Raw genomic sequence first — 16,778 nt, forward strand, 5'->3', positions numbered from 1 at the left:
TATCTCAACCGCAAACCCAAGAGGTGGATGCTCTACCATCCTCTTTTGTCTCATGAGGAAGCCGAGACACAGACAGGTTGAGGAATCTGTCCTACGTCACATAGCTGATAGAACTGGTCATTCCAGGTTTGACACTAAGCAAATGAAACAGGGCTGTTAGGGGTAGAGAATGATGAGACGGCCCACTTCGGTTACCCTTAGCAACCACAAAAGCAGCATAAATCCCCATGCTGAACAAGCTCAACTCTCTTACCTGGGTGGCCCGTGCAAGAAGGTTGTCACAAAGGGATTTTGCTTGCGTTTCTAGAAATTACAGTTGATGAGTTCAAGCTGATCTGGTGATGGTGTCAGAAGCTCTGGCCTCTAAGGCCTGAGGGGTTCCAGCAGATGCCCTCCTGTCAGGAGAAGCAGCAGAGTGGGACGGCCAGGTGGGTGGATGGCATCAGGCCCAGCCCCACCTGCTACTGGTTTGCAGTAGCCCCTACCCTGGCTGGAGGCAGTGTGGGGAGGTTGACTGCAGGATCTAGGGTCTGCCTCAGGACTGGGGCCTTGCCAGCTAGCCTGGGAACCACTCTAAGAGATATGATGAGTGTTGGCATCCACATCTGAATGAAAACACACAAGTGTTACAATCACTCCATCCACAGACAGGCCTTTGTCGGGGGAAGGCTGAGCAAATGTGTCACGATTCTCTTTGATGTCTGAGGGCGAGGGAGGAAATGCATATTCCCGTGACACTCAACTCCACAGTCCAGGGCTTCCTGACTCGTGACTTGCCCAAAGTCACACAACAGATTGGTGGGAGAGTAAGGCCGAGACTCTGAGTCTCTCCTGACATGTAATCATGTGCTCTCTCCAGGCGGGCAGCCTTCTTTGTGGTTGTTGGACTTGCAGCCCCTGGAGCGGTCCCTGGACTGTGGCAGGAGCCTGTGGTGGAAGTATTACAATTCAGCGCACACGGCCACTACCCACACATTGGCCGCAGTGCGGAATTGCTTCCTGGCTGTGTTCAAGCCTGGCCCAGATGCAGGGGCAGTGCCCATAGCAGGCAAGGGTGTGGGCTCTGGGGGCTGATGGAGCGCAGTCAAATGGAGAGAAAAATCTCTTTCCAGAAGTGGTAATTAGTATTTCTCCCCCAAAGACTACTGGGAGTTAAAATGACTTTCATAAATCTGCAAAGTGCACAAGAGAGCATCTCACACAGAGAAGTTACTGAATAAATGTTAGGCAGGTGACAGGGGGCAGTAAGTACACAGAGACGGGGTGCTGAAGCATGGGGGGCGGTGCAGCCTTGTGTCCTGGCAAGTCTTTGGATAAACTGTGTCTAAGCTCTTCCCATCATTCCCTTCCCCTGTCTCTGCTCTCCCTCGCACAGGCCACCATGGGCCCCCTCCTGGCTATAAACCCTCACCCAGCCACCAGCCACTGCCCACCTTTCATAGCCAGCAAGATGTAAACATCATTAGAGCTACTGTTGTGCCAGGGGGCGCAGAAGGCTACCTGCTTGGCCACAAGAATTGGTCTTGTAGCTGGCATAGGTCCAAGGCTGCTGCTGGCCAGTGGGGAAGGAAGGAAGGGCAGGGAGGCCGCAAAGCACTGGTATGTGTGTGTGTGGGAGAGATCCAGCTGAGGGCTCAGGTCTACATTCCAGCCTGAGTTAGTGTAGCCACTGGCTGTGTGATCAGATCAGGCAAAGCCAGGGGTGGACGGGGAGGGAGGGTGGCGGGGCCGAGGGGCAGCAGGACTAGTAGCTTGCAAGGGAGGAGTGAGGAAAGTGATTTTATGTTTCAGTCACTGACCAAGCAGGACCATGGCAAGCCAAAGAGGGTGCTATGGGCTGAGGGGTCAGGGTAAGCAGAGGTCCACCGGTACTAAGTGTGGGATGGGCACCAAGGTGGCCAGCGGGGGCAGAATGGTCCAGAAGACTGAAGGAGGCAAGGGTTGGTGCTAAGGTCACTGCCAGGCTTGAAGATCACACCTATATCCCCAGGCAGTGGGCACTGGGTCACAGAGCAGACGTGTGCTTCCTGGAGCTGGAAGCATCACAGCGCAAACAGCTCTGAAGTTTGAAGGAGGATGAGTAGGGTCTCGTGGGGGAAAAAGGGGAGAGGGAAGGTGGGGCTGGTTGACGGCCAAGGGAGGCAATAGATGTGGGAGGGAGGATGATGACTGATTTGAGTCATGTTAGGTTTGCCTCCATGTGATCTTGGGCACATCATCTGACTTCTCTGGGCCTGAGTTTCCTTTCCTATGGAAAAATTAAAGCCACCGCATGGGGAGATGAAAGTCAGCCAGGTCATACATACAAAGCACTCTGAATAAGGTGTCAGATGTCTGGTTTTTTTTTTTTCTTCTTCAAGTACTGGTCCTAGGGCTTGAACTCAGAGCCAGAGCACTACCCCTGAGCTTTATGTGTTCAAGGCTAGTGCTCTGCCACTTGAGTCACAGCTCTAGTTCCAGAACGTGTGTGTGTGTGTGTGTGTGTGTGTGTGTGTGTGTGTGTGTGTGTTTAACTGGAGAGGAGCCAATCAGCTGCTGGCCTGAAGAGGGTATTAGCAGCAGCAAAACCAGTGCCAAGAAAAAGAAAAAGCTCAAAAAAGCATCCGAGGATTAGAATGGACATTACCTGGGTGGAAGGGCATGCCCCAAGGTCACCTTTCTCATCCTATGTCCTGAGCCCCAATAAAGAGAAATAAACAACAACAACAAAAAATCTCATGGGCTTTCCTGCCCAGGTTGACTTGAAACCATGATCCTCCGATCTCAGCCTCCTGAGGTGCTAGGATTACAGGCCTGAGATGCCTGGTTTCTAAAACATGCTATTAGCCAGGTGCTGCCTGTCATCCTAGCTACTCAGGAGGCTGAGATCTGAGGATCACGGTTCAAAGCCAGCCCGGGTAGGAAAGTCTGTGAGACTCTGATCACCAATAAACCACCAGAAAACTGGAAGGGGCATTGTGGCTCTAGTGGTAGAGCACTCGCCTTGAGCTGAAGAGCTGAGGGACAGTGCCCAGACCCAGAGTTCAAGCCCCATGACTAAAAAAAGAAGAAAGAAAAAAGAAAAAACCCATGCTATTACTTTTGTTAATTAGTGGTTCTCTCCCATACTGCCAACATCATGAAGCCCAAGGTCAAACATCTGGCTTGGGCTGGCCTGGCTGGGCCTCATCTCACAGGAGAAGAAGTTATGAGCAAATAAACCTAGGATGACTCAGAGAAGACTCTTGATTTTAAAATATTGTTAAAGGAAAAGCCTGTTTTATGAGTTTTGCACGCAGTGCTTATTAAATCCAAGCTATAAATGTGAACTAATAAGTAAAATGAGTTAAGTTAATGAAAAAAAAAAAATCAACCTTCACCATGGATCCGTATTACCTAATGACAGTCCCATAAACATCAACATAAAAATTTAAAATACAAGAATGAATTGCAATGCCCAGCAGCCCAAAGAGCCAGCAATTTCTCTGTCTAAAGAATTAACAGCTATCGATCTTCGCAGCTTCTCATTGTTCACCAGTGGATCTTTGGGAAATTGTCAGGGAAGGAGTTATTTCCAATTGTTTACTCACTGAGGATCCTGCATATTGAATTTAAATTGTCTCCGATTCCTAATTAGTACAAACCAAATTAGAATCCAAGCACAGAACAACCACAGCACTCCTTGGAGGCCTCTGAGCGCTGTTTCCCTTATTTTACATACTTAGAGGCAGAGAAACAGAGAAGGAGAGGACTGAGCCTAAGATGGCACAGCAAAGGCAGGACTCAAGACTGGAACCAGGGCTCCAGCAGCTGGGCCCTGCAGCTGTAACCAGGTCACAAAATCTAATCCTATTGGATATGAACCTCAGCCCAAGTGGATCCCCCAATAAACATGCTCCCAGATGCAGGGGAAGGAAATCTGCTCAAGAAAGGACCCTGGGAGGAAGTGGAGATGTGGCTCACGTGGTAGAGTGCCAGCCTGGAGTGAAGAAGCTAAGTAAGAGTACAAAGCCCTGAGTTCAAGCCCCAGTACTGGCAGAGAGAGAGAGAGAGAGAGAGAGAGAGAGAGAGAGAGAGAGAGAGAGAGAGAGGAAGAAGAAGGAGGAGGAGGAGAGGAGACTATAAGCTGGGCACTGGTGGCTTATACTTGTAATTCTAGCTACTCAGGATGCTAAGATCTGAGGATTACAGTTCGAAGTCAGCCCAGGCAGGAAAGTCTATGAGACTCTTATCTCTCATTAACCACCAGAAAACTGGAAGTGGTGCTGTGGCTTAAAGTGGTAGAGTGCTAGCCTTGAGCACAAATGTCATGAATTTGAGCACCATGACTGACTAAAAAAAGAAAACACACACACACACACAAAAGGACCCTTGGAGCCAGATATAGCATAAGGGGGTACAAGAAACAGGAGGGAGCAGGTGGCCTTAGACAGGACCATTACATGGCATATAGGGAACAGTGGAATCACTGGGCCAACCTAGATGGGTCAGGCAGCTAGAGGAGAGAGGAAAGAAGCTTTATGTTTTATGAGGCAGGGGACCCAGGGACCTCAGGCTCAGTGCCAAGCCACTGTAGGTAGCTCAGACTCAGGCCCAGGCCCAGGCTCAGGCCAAGCCTTCCCTGAGTCCCAAGTGAAGCTAGAGGCAAAAGCCTCATTATATAGGTGGTCTCAATTCAGCTAGGCTGCAGGCACACAAGCACATGCACGCATGTGCACACATACACAAATGAGCACCAAGACCAAGGAGAGCCCCATGGGGCCGTGTGTGTGTGTGTGTGTGTGTGTGTGTGTGTGTGTGTGTGTGTGTGTGTGTGTGTGTTAAACTTTGGGTAGCACATGATTATGAAGCAGATGTTTAATTACGATCTGAGTGTAATTAATCAACACGATTAATACACAACCCACACCACGTAATTACTTGGCAATTACACCGAAACAAAATATTTTATTGCCGAGGGTTTGCTAATTACTGGGCCTTGCTGAAGGACAGGTATAATCGACAATGATTTTTCCTTCTTCTCCACCTTCCTTTTCTCCCTCTCCTTCCTTCTCAGGGCGGTTGTTCTCACTGTGCAGAAGAGGGGGACCCTGGCAGGCTGGGGCCTCCCTCTCCCCAGGATGCTGCTGCTTCTGCACCGGGGTCAATGTGAAAGCGAACTCTAAATCTCTTCTCCTGATTCTTCAGCTTAGACATGAAATACTTTTTTGAGAAATAACCGCAGCTGCCCATGGCTTTAGATGAAGAGTAGGGTTGGTCTGTAAGCAGCTGCCTGGAGTCTGACTCTGGTTTCTTTCTAATTATCAACTGAATGCTTATATCAAAGCAACAGTAGCTCAGTTTCCCCCAAGTGCCTCAGTTTCCTCATGTGTCACGTGACAGCAGTTATCTCAGGGGCTTCTTGTATTTAATGATACACAATGTAGAAAGCAATTACCACGTGAGCAGAGCAGTCAGCATAATCTTAACACCTGTGTGACTACTATCATGATTATCATGATTATCACGGCTTCTTTAGAAATCCTTTTACTTTTACCTTCTCCCAAACTTATAGAGTGAGAGTCTACTCTCTCTAGCTCCTGCAACAAGGGCTCAGCCTCACCTACCTGAAAACGTTGTCTCCTATTACTCCTCCTCTACCGGCCACCTCCACAGACCCCACCCACCCAAGCCTTCACCTTCCCTCTCCTGGCCCACAGCTATGGTCTCCCCACTGTGATGCCTGGACCACCTCACTCCTGCTCAACAGGCACTGTTCATGCATCAAAGTACACCTCCCACCCACCCCTGGGGTTTAGGCTGATACTTAAGTCATGTCATGGTAACAGTATAGTATGGGCCCTTGAGTTCTGGACAAAGCAGAGAATGAACACCCTCCAAGAGAGAATGGCCCAAAGCATCTTACAAGCCTGCACTCCTCCTAAAGCCAGCTACATTTCAGAGCCATGAATCTTTCAGGGCCTAGTAGCTGCACACTGAACTAGGCAAAGAGGCTATGAAGGGGAAAGGATCAGAGATACAATGATACTTCAGATCATGATTCTCCTACCTCTGCCTTCCATAGCTGGGATTACAAGTGTGTACCACCATGACTGGTCTCTGAATCAACTCTCAGTTACTAAAATGTCCATCAACATTGAGTCTTTCATTTAGTCACTCAACAAATATAAGAAGTTGGGTCTTAGCTGGGTGTTGGTGGCTCACGCCCGTAATCCTAGCTACTTAGGAGGCTGAGATTTGAGGATCATGGTTTTAAGCCAGTCTGGACAAGCAAGTCCATGAACCTCTGAAAAAGCTGGAAGTGGCTCTGTGGTTCAAGTGGTAGAATGCTAGCACTGAGAAAAAAAAAGCTCAGGGACAGTACCCAGCCCTGAGCCCAGGACTGGCAGAAGAAGAAGAAAGAAAAAAGAAAGAAGAAAAAAGAGAGGAGGAGGAGGAGGAAGAGGAGGAGGAGGAGGAGAAAGTTGGCGCAACGGAGAGTCTTGTCTCTACCTCTGGCTTAACTGTGTGACTTTGGACAATAGCCCTAACTTCTCTGAGCCTCTGTTCTCAGTTGTAAAATGGAGATAATCACACCACAGATAGCATTGTGTTACAACATGTTACACAGTGCCTAGCACACAGGAAAGGCCAACTTTGCTCCTTTGTTATTATGAGGTACTTTTTTTATTTTGTTTTGTCGTCATGGCGATTGAACTCAGAGCCTGAGCATTGTTCCTGGGCTCTTTCACTCAAGGCTAGTGCTCTACCACTTTGAGCCACAATGCCACTTCTGGTTTTCTGGTGGCTAAAGTCTCACGGACTTTCCTACCCAGGTTGGCTTTGAGCCAAGATCTTCAGATCTCAGCCTCCTGAGTAACTAGGATTCCAGGCATGATCCACCAGCACCCAGCTATTGATTATTGATAAAAGTAATAAACCTGGGAGCGGAGAAAGTCATGTTCACATGCTATCTTCATTCAGTCACCCAGAAAACACTCTTGGAGTCCCTACTGTGTGTTAGGCATTGGGAGCCATGAAGGAGTCTGGCACCGTCTGTGGTAAAGCCAGGTGGAAGCCACCGCTCACCCGTAGCTGCGGAGGGCAGATGAGCAGTTGCCATGGCGTAGGAAGAGGGGGTACCTGACAGCTTCCTGTGTTGTATGTGCTTCCTTTTGGGGTGACAGAAATGTTTGGAACTAGACAGAGATGGTGATTATTCAACACTGTAAATGTACAAATGCTACTGACTTGTATGCATTAATAGTCAATTTTATGGTGCGTGCGTGCGTGCGTGTGTGTGTGTGTGTGTGTGTGTGTGTGTGTGTGTTCTTTCAGCTCATTTTTTTTCTAAGGTGCAGAGCCCACAGCCCAAATTCACACTGGGTTCTGACCCACAAAAGGGCCTGTGCCCTTGGCCACCATCCTTCGCTGCCCTGTGCTGTCTACCACCAGGCCTTTGCCGCTGCTGTGGTCTTCTCCAGGAGAGCTCTCTCCTCACTTCTGCGGTTAAACTCCTACCTGTGAGGGCCCTCTGTTAAAAGCCACCTTTGTCTCAGAAGCCTTCTCCAGTGTCTGGAGAGTTTTCTCTGCCATGGAGCTCCACAGGTCCATGGTCTCTGTCCATGGCAGGAAGGTCTCCCAGCTCCTGTTAGAATATGGCTGCAAGGGGCTTCAATGTACCTGAGCTGCAAATTACATTAATGTTACAGATTCATCATTGGCTGTTTGGCACATAATAAGTGCTCATTTATGTTGGGTAATGAGTTTGAGTCCACACCATTTTCCCATTGTGCAAGAGGCTGGCATGGTGGTGTATATCTACAATTTCAGCACTGAGGAGGTAGGGACAGGAGGACTGAGAGTTTGAGGCCAGCCTGGGCTATTTGGCAAATGCATGCAATTTTTTGGAAGTATTTGTAGAAAGCACCATCAAGTACTGTCAATGCTACGTGCCCAGGCTACATTGGGCCAGTTCGGCCTCGATTGGAGTGTGGTGATTTGTTCCCCAAAGTTTTTTTCCATTTGTGTCAGGGGACATCAGAGGCTCTAGCCTCTCAGGAGCCAGGCCCCTGCCCAGTGCTTCCTACCTCCCCCTCTCCCCACTCCATTCAGCCATAGTTCTGCTGGGTGCATGCTCCTTAAACACCTGAAAAGTATGCGAAGGGGTGAGGACACAGGTATGAGCAGGAAGTCCTGTCAGCAGCATCCTAGCACACAGCAGTCCTACGGTACTGACACATACTCCATTCTGCCCCTCTGAGCCTCAGTGTCCCTGTGTGTAAGATGGGAGGAACAGCAGACCTTCACACCACACAGCTGCTGAGTAGACAAAAGGAGACAACCCAGGCACAGAGCCAGCTCCAGGTCAAAGATTTCCCTCACCTTACAGATAAAAGATCTGGAGTCCAGGGACACAAGCAACAGCCCAGCCAGTCACAAAATCCTCAACCTGATGCTTTTGTCCTCGTGACTCAGATGAGACACACCCATGGCCCTTTGGGAAACCAGCCCCAAGTCTGGCACTGATGCTGGCTCTATTGCTGGATGGAAACAACAAAGGAAATGCTCCCACTCCCTCCTCTGTCACCATGCTCTCAAGGAATAAATTGGAGGGCACAAAGAATACAGATCCAGGCCAGGCACTGGTGGCTCATGCCTGTAATCCTAGACACTCAGGAGGCTGAGATCTGAGGATCGCGGTTCAAAGCCAGCCCTGGGCAGGAAAGTCTATGAGATTCTTATCTCCAATTAACTACCAGAAAACTGGAAGTGGTACTGTGGCTCAGAGTGGTAGAGTGCAATCCTTGAGCAAAAGAGCTCAGGGACAGTGCCCAGTCCCTGAGTTCAAGCACCACGACCGTCACATACACACACACAAATCCAATTTCAATTTATGTAGTTCCCTTGGCCTGTAAGTAACATAAGCCTCTTCCCAACACCCAAGGAAGTCCTATTCATCCTTCATGACTCAATTAGTATGTTGCCCCCCCATGTGAGTCTCTCCTGGTAGCCATTATTGTGTTGTGTTCTCACTTCATGTTCTTCACCTCTGCAACTTTCATGAGGCCGGGTCTGAGTGAGTACTCAGGCACTGGAATCCATACAACATTAAATCAATGAAAGCTCAATGAGTCAATGAAAGCTCAATGGTATCACTTAGTAGAATGACACATTCATCTACCAGGGTCTCTGGCCCTGGGTTGGTGCTCAGGAAAAGTGGAATGGGTCATGGTCTCTCTACTATGAACTACTGCCACGCCTGACTCACTGGCTTTAAACTAATAAATGTGTGCTCAGACAACTCACACAAAGTGTTCTATAAACTAAATGAGTTGTATTCATTAAAGTATTGGCATAACCCCAAACACTGGACAAGGTCAACCTTTTCCATGCATCTTGAGAGGCTCTTTTGGATGGGCAACAGACCATGAACTAGGCAAGGATGTTAACATATTCTTTGCACTCTAGAAAACTTGGGAGTTCCAGAAAACATGGAGTGGTACAAGCTTTCCTGAGCTTCCATCTCTACCAAGGGCAAGGAAGATCTCCTTCTCCAAGAGAGACAGAGAGAGAAACAGAGAAAGAGACAAAGAAAAGGAAAGAGAAAGATAGGTAGACAGACAGACCAGCGACTAGGAAAATCTAGCTCAGCCCCTTGCTAACTCTGAGATATTGGGCAGGCTCCTGCATCATTACTACCAGAGGAATGCACATTAAAACCAGAATGAGACAGCACTAGAGATCCAACAGTCAACTGAAACTCACCACACGAATGATGCCATGTGTGAGTGAAGAACTGAAGTGAGTAGACCTCTTTGACTGCTGCCATGCCTACACTACTGAATAGCATCTACAGAAGCCAAGTTCATGACAGCATTTCCACTCCAACTTTCATACTCAAGAGGAAGTCCCGCATATAAACCACGAAAAGGATGCAGTCAGAACGTTGACTGCTGAGTTCATCATGAACACCCAAAATGGGAAGCAATCCTATGTCCATCATTGGCAGAATGGAGACATAAACTGCCATCGATTTATACAATGGGATGTCATGTGGCAATCAAAAGAGGATAAACCTCTGTGATAGGTGTAAAATGATAAAAAAAAAAATGAGATTGGCTAAAGAGGCCAGAGTCAGACAGTGTATGTCATACAAGGGCATTTATAGGAAGAACTGGGTTTATACAAGAACTGGGTTCAATGGACTCTGTCCAAAGGAGACACGGTGATATACGGCAAATGCCTCATGCACCATATGGTAGAAATACATTGTGCATTCCTGAAGTGCTAGAGGTAAATCTACCTTTGCCTGGGGTCAAGCTCTGCCAGGCAGGACAAGATGATGTGAAATCAAAACTTGGTCCATGCAGATTCTTTGGCAGGAAGAGACCATCAAGAGTGGTTGTGGAAAAGAGCAACCATGGGAAAGGGCAAGCCACAGGTGTGACCTAGGAAAATCAAGGCAGTGCCCAGCCTTTCAAGAAAATGTACACTGGGTTGGAGTCAAAGGATCTGAGTTTGATTGTGTCCCAATGTGCTGTATGGCCTTTGGTGACTGGTTTTCCATCTGGGGGCTTCAGTTTCCCAACCACACATGTAAAAAGTACATTATGTCTTATTTTTGGATTCTTTCTACTTATTTGTACTTATGTCTTATTTTGGGATTCTCTCTCACTACTCAGAAATTATTTCTTTTTGTTGTCATTTTGTTTTTGTGCTGGTACTGGGACCCGAAATCTAGGCTAGTATTGTACCACTCAAGCCAAGGCTCTCCTTTTGACTTTTCGTTGGTTAACTGGAGATAGGAGTCTCATGGACTTTCCTGCCTGAGCTAGCTTTGAAGGCGATCCTCGATCTTAGCCCTCTGAGTAGCTAAGATTATAGGCATGAGCCCTGCCCAGTTAGTTCTTAACATTTAAATCACATCAGGCCTCTTCTTGTTGAAAGCCTTATCTACAACCTCATATTAGACTCTGATGAAGTTCAAGCCTGTTACTAGGTCCTACTAATCTGGTGGACCCAATGCCCCATCTCTTACTTGACCCTTGACTCTATTACTCCTCTCTCCATTCTTAAACACCTCATCTTCATCCCTGCTGCAGGGCCTTTGTACACTTGGCCATCTCAGTTGGAAACCTCCTCTTCCCAGTTCTACCTGGCCAAGGTCTCTGCTTAGGTCACCAGCCTGAAGGTCACTTCTGCAGTGGCATCTATGGCTACTCGACATAAGCCAATTCCTCTCCTTTCTGGCTTCTCTCCCACCTTCCCACCACTCACTACAGTATACTGTCATTTTATGGATAAATGGCTTCATTGTTTTCTGTCTGTCCCCTGCACTGGTGTGCAAACTATATGCAGGCAGCCATGGTGTCGAACATCGTTAAACTCTGACACACACATGCGTGTGCGCACGCATCACACACACACACACACCAGTAAATGACCAGCAATTGTGCATCTTTCAGTCCTCCCAGGCTCTGCTCTAGAGACCTACTCCCCAAGGAGATGGATATAAAGAGTTTCCCACAGGGAAAGGAGAAGCTTCAGCCCTGAGATTCTATCAGATACTGTGAGGATGCAGATTCCCCGCATCCTTCTATCATTTCATTCTTACTTCAACCCTGGGTCAAGAGGGAAACTGAGGCTCAGAGAAGAAAGACAAGCACTCACAATAACCCAGAGCCTTGCCCTTCGAGGTTGGTGGCTCCATGCCACGTGCTGGCTGAGGGGCCTGGGCGCATTCAACTTGCCAGCCTCTCCAGGCTGAACCGTTCTGTCTGCAAAGTGGGGTGAAGATCTCTGCCACACTGCAGGCTGTGGCATGATCAGCCAGGTAATTAACATGGCATGTCAAGCAGCAGGCAGCTAGACTGGTGTTGAAATAGAAACCCGGTCTGAAGCTTGCTTTGCTCCCCTGTCTGTGTCCTGCTCCTCCTGGATGAAGCCCAGGAGTAAAGGAGTGAGCCAGATGCAGTCTGCCTTGAGCTGGAACCCCCTCCACCCCAGCTCAGAGTAGGGTACCTTGGGGCACACACACAACTCCACTCCTTTGAGCTTCAGTTTTCTAGTTTGCAAAATGAAAATAATTCTTACCCCAGGGCTGTAAGGTGTATTCAAAGGGATCTTGTACCAAAAGGGCTTTCTTTTTTTTCTCTTTAAAGTACTTTAAATGCTGTCTTTTGATGTCTTACCACATCTGGTAATTATATCAGCTCTCACTGGAGACAAGGAGGCCAGGTGCAGAGAGTGAGGATGCCCAAGGCTGTCTTCCCTATGGGGCAGCAAGCTGGCACATCTCCATGGGGCTCTCAGTGTGCCAAGGGCTGTGGGAGTGTGCCTCCCCGTGTCATCCTCCAAAACAGTCAGCAAGCCTTTGGCTACCACCAGCCCCCTTGTACAGATGGACAAGTAGAGCCACAGATAACTCATTTTCAAGGTTCCATCACTGAGGCAGTGGGACCTCTGGAGGCCTCAGAAGGCTTTGGCAGAGGTGGCATAGTTGTTTCATGTAGAACAAAATCTACTTTGACCTGGAACCCTGCAAGGTTCGGGATGGAGTCATGCCCTCCAGGGAGGCCCCTGGCTTTGGATGTCAGTGCCAGTTCTGCCAAGGGTCACCAGCCCCAAGGGGGGCATCTAGGAGCATGCACTAAGAATGGCCAATGTGCTTGCAAAGACAGGACTCAGCACTCCCCCTGAGATGGCCAGCCCTGCCCTCTAGCCACACACAGCTGGCCAAAGCTCCTGGTCCCTAAATACGCCCCAGGCTTCTCCCTCCCACCCTTTAGTCCCCTTCCTAACTGCATGCACAAAAGGCTCTGTCGTGGCTCCAGGACAAGAAGAGAAGGTGGATGGTGGAAAGGGGTTTTGCAGAGATGACCCCTGCAGAAGAGAGCTTGGGGACGATGGGGAGCAGGCAACTTCTGAAGGCAGGCTAGATGAGGGGGAGGTGGGCCCAAGAGGAACTGTCTAAGGGGAAGCAGAGAAAGACACAAGATGCCCAGGAGGTTTCTTGAGAGGGACAGAAATGAATGTAGAGGCCCAAGGAAAAGGCAAAAGAGGCAGGCTGATACGGGTGTGTGCCCACGCACGCCGTGTGTCCTGTGTGTGTGTGTGTGTGTGTGTGTTCCTTGCATCCTCAGCAGAGGACAGTATGAGATCTCTTGCATTCAAGCCACCAATCCTTACACAGCCCCATTGAGGCAAACTGAGCAAAAACATACCTGCTTGCCAGGTGTTCATGAACTGAGTGGAGATGGCAGGGCAAGGGGCAGGTGGAGGATCAGGAGCTCAGCTGGGAGTAGCTGTTATGGTCTGAAGCTGAGCCCCTTCTTTTCAAGGCAACCTCTGATTTCACTCTTGGGGCCTTTCAACTGAGTGAATAAGGGCTTCCTAACAATGACCATTGACTGGATGTGAGCCATAGCAACAAATCCTTCCCAGACACTCCAAGATCAGCCTTTGACTGAATAGCTGGGTATGTTACTCTAGCGGGCAATAAATTTAAACCATCACGCACCTCAACTGGTTTCCTATGGCTACTGACCTGAATTTCCACAAAGCTATTGGCTAAAATACAACTTACTATTTTTCAGTTGTGGTAGTCAGAGCGCGCGCGCACGTGTGTGTGTTTGTGTGTGTGTTTGTGTGTGTGTGTGTGTGTGTGTGTGTGTGTGTGTGTGTGTGTGTGTGTGTGTGTGTGTGTGTGTGTGTGTGTGTGTGTGTGTGTGTCTACTCAGAGTTCTTTTCCATGAGTCTCCTGTGTCAGCTGCATTTTGCACCTCTGGAGGTTCTCAGTGTGTGTGTGGAGTGGGGGAGCATTTCCTTGTTTTGCTTTGTGTTTTCTCTAGTGTCTAGATGTTGCCTGTGTGCCTTGGCTTGTGGCCCCTTCTTGCTTCAAAGCCAGTAAGGGCCAGTGCAGACTGCCCCGGGCAGCATCCCGGGGATGCTCCTTACTCTAACCTCCCTTAGCTTCTTGTGAGTATCATGTGTGGTTGTTTCAGGATTCTTTCCATACCTCAAAGTCATTAACTTCATCCCTGCTCCAAAGTTCCTGCAGCCATGAAAATAATACAGATGCTCCTTGGCTTACGCCAAGGCTTCTATCCCTACACACCCACTGTAAATTCAAAATAGCCAACGCTGGAGATGCATTTAATTTACAGAACCTCCTGGATATTTTGGCTTAGCCACTGTCAACTGTTACCTTGGACATCTCGGGGCCCAGAGGGCACCAGGCTCACTGTCTCTGCCCTGCATCTCCAGGAAGTACAGGAAAAGACCCAAACTCAAACTCCAAGATCTAAGCCTCTCTGAGAAAAGGCTCAGCGGCTCCAGCCTGCCATAGGCAAACTGTGCATCAGCAGATCAATGTCCAGCCTGAGGCCCTTGGCTTCATGAACCATCTGATGATCCTGGCTCTGGACTGCACATACTGTGCGCTGAGGAATGCCAGGCCAGTGCTCTGCAGCGCTGTGAGGGTCTTCTCTGAGAACCTCCACTTCTGCATGCTTCTATTTCAGAAGGCAGAGGCAGCCATTCCCAAGAGGGGAGTACCTGCGGGCTTCTGAGTTCTCCAGCTCCTGCATGCCAGAGTGCCTAGAATCTTCCAGCCTTCCCCCACCCCTTAGGGGGCCCTGGGCCAATGTCTGAGATGTGGGAGGATGAAAGCCCAGTTCTTATCTCAGGTTGAGACAAACTTGGAGGTGCAAGTGAACCCAGAGATGCCCTGGGGTGCAGACAGGGAAGCCCTGCAGGATGGGGCCTGCCTGTGACTTCTGCCCCTTCCTTGTTCTGCTCCCCAAACCCCTAACCTAGGCAAGCACCTTTAATAAATGCTGTGTCCACAGATGCTTGACCCAGGGATTATTTGGGGGCTATCCAACAAACCTTACCCTGTTTTGCAGCAGTCTTGCCAGGGGAGGTAGGGTAATGTGCCCAAGTCACAGGGCCAAAGAGCAACTGAGCAGGATCTGAACCAATCAACTTGACACCAAGCCTCATGTCCGACCTCCTCTCTCTTGAGACATGAGAAACAGAAGAAGGGGTGCTGGGCCTTCAGGAAAGGATGGGAGTGGCAATTCCTCAGGGGTGGGGCTTGGGCTTTGACAAACTGGAGGGAAGAACCAGAGTTTGCATCCACCTCCTCCCAGAGCCAAGCATGCTCAGGGTCACGAGGAACCTGAGCTGTGGGGCTGGAGGAAGAAAGCAGGAAGATCCCCTGACACTGGGAGAGCAAGAGTGTCCTAGGGCCCTAGCCCCTGGGGACAGGGTGTGGCTTTGAGGAAGAATATGACTAGGCTCCAGGCCTAGGCTCCAGAGCCAACATAGGGAGAAGCAGTCAGAAGCTAAGGGTGAAAGTGGATCCAGGATTTGGAGTGCAGTTGGACTGAGGAGATACAGGAGCTGAGGGGAGTCAAAGAGAGGAAGCTGAGGATGGAAATAAAGGTCCCCGCTGTGGAAAGTAAGACTTAGAGATATCAAACATTTATGCACAACATGGGCTGTGCTCAGTATCATGTTGGATGGATTGATGGATGAATGTGGATGGATGATGGGTGCATAGATGGACACGTGGTAGATGGATGGATGGATATATGGTAGATAGATGGATTGTGGATGTGATAGATGAGTAGATGGATGGGTGATAGATGGGTGCTGGATGGATGGTGGATGGATAAATGGTGATGGATAGACAGATGAAAGTGAGGGGAGAGGGGCAATGAAATAGCAGGCCAGAGTTCACATTTCATGTGCTACCTGCCTGGAGCCTGCTGCCAGTATAAGTGGTGGTGCTGAGCCTCTGTGTGCCTGTATGCCCTCATCTGATGAAGTGAGACAAGGTGGAGGGCTAGATGACCATGACGTGAGCAGGGCTTTGCCAGGTACTAGGTACCCTCCAATGGAGCGTATGACCCACAGGCTCTTCATTGTTCCTTGTGCTCTGAGCTGTTCCACGTCAGGGCCTGGCTCAGTTTGCTCCATTTCCTCTGGTTTTGGTTCAAATGTCTCTTCCACCATAGACTTTCCTGCAGAGCTCATCTACCAATGTGTCCCATCACTGGTAGTCATTGCATTGTGTATTTATGGGTTCACTTGTTGATCTCCAGGACAGTGGAGAGCATGTCCTGCTTCCTAGAGTGTACACTATTGCCAGAGTGGAGTGGGCCCTTGACATGCATGTGTGAGTGACTCAAATGCTCTGACTACGCTGACCTCCAGCAGGACTGTGTGCATTGGCAGGCACAGTGATGTCCAGGCGGCTCTTTGGATGTGCTTATTCAAAGCCAAACCCTGAGACCCACTGGAGATCAGAGGGGCCTCAAAAACACAAGACAAAGCAACACAGCCACACTTGTCAGCTCTGGTACACCATCTTTTCTTCGGGCCCCATCTTTTGTCTGAGTCCAGAGCTTGGAGCACACATTATATTTGCATGGGTTCTTGAGGCAGGGGCAAGTCTTTCAATAGGTCTGACAGGGTGATGGGGCAATCTCCAGGGACCTTGCCTCCTTTTCTGTGCTGGTTCTCAAAGCCAGAGTTAAAAGCCAGTGCCTGCCTGGGCCACAGTTTTCTTGGCCTAGCACAACAATGGCACTGTGGCATGTGAATTGTACTGGCAAGATTTAGCAATTGGGAAACACTTCCTAAAAAATCTTGAAATTCACCCGAATGGTGATACACACCTGTAATCCCAGCATCTAGGAAAAAGATGCAAGAAGATTGTGAGTTCAAAGCCAGTCTGGGCAATATAGCAAGATCATGCCAGAAGGGGTAGGATGGGGTGAAGGGAGGGAGGGAGGGAAGGGGGAAGAGGG

At 49.1% G+C, this 16,778-nt stretch overlaps 1 protein-coding gene across 3 annotated transcripts in view; it reads right to left on the reverse strand.

Annotated features, from left to right (window-relative positions):
- Tspan18 (tetraspanin 18) overlaps window positions 1–16,778 on the reverse strand; it is a 144,901-nt gene that overhangs the window by 43,226 nt on the left and 84,897 nt on the right. The window contains exon 1 of one of the 3 annotated variants that reach the window (XM_042671096.1): window positions 254–410. The exons of the other annotated variants lie outside the window; for them this stretch is intronic. The gene's annotated coding sequence lies outside the window, so the exon portion shown is untranslated. Of the gene's footprint in view, window positions 1–253; window positions 411–16,778 lie in introns of those variants that run through there. 3 annotated transcript variants of the gene reach the window in all.

The sequence above is a fragment of the Dipodomys spectabilis genome, unplaced genomic scaffold, assembly GCF_019054845.1.
Source record: "Dipodomys spectabilis isolate Male_0828 unplaced genomic scaffold, ASM1905484v1 ptg000599l, whole genome shotgun sequence".
Taxonomy (NCBI): Eukaryota; Metazoa; Chordata; class Mammalia; order Rodentia; family Heteromyidae; genus Dipodomys; species Dipodomys spectabilis.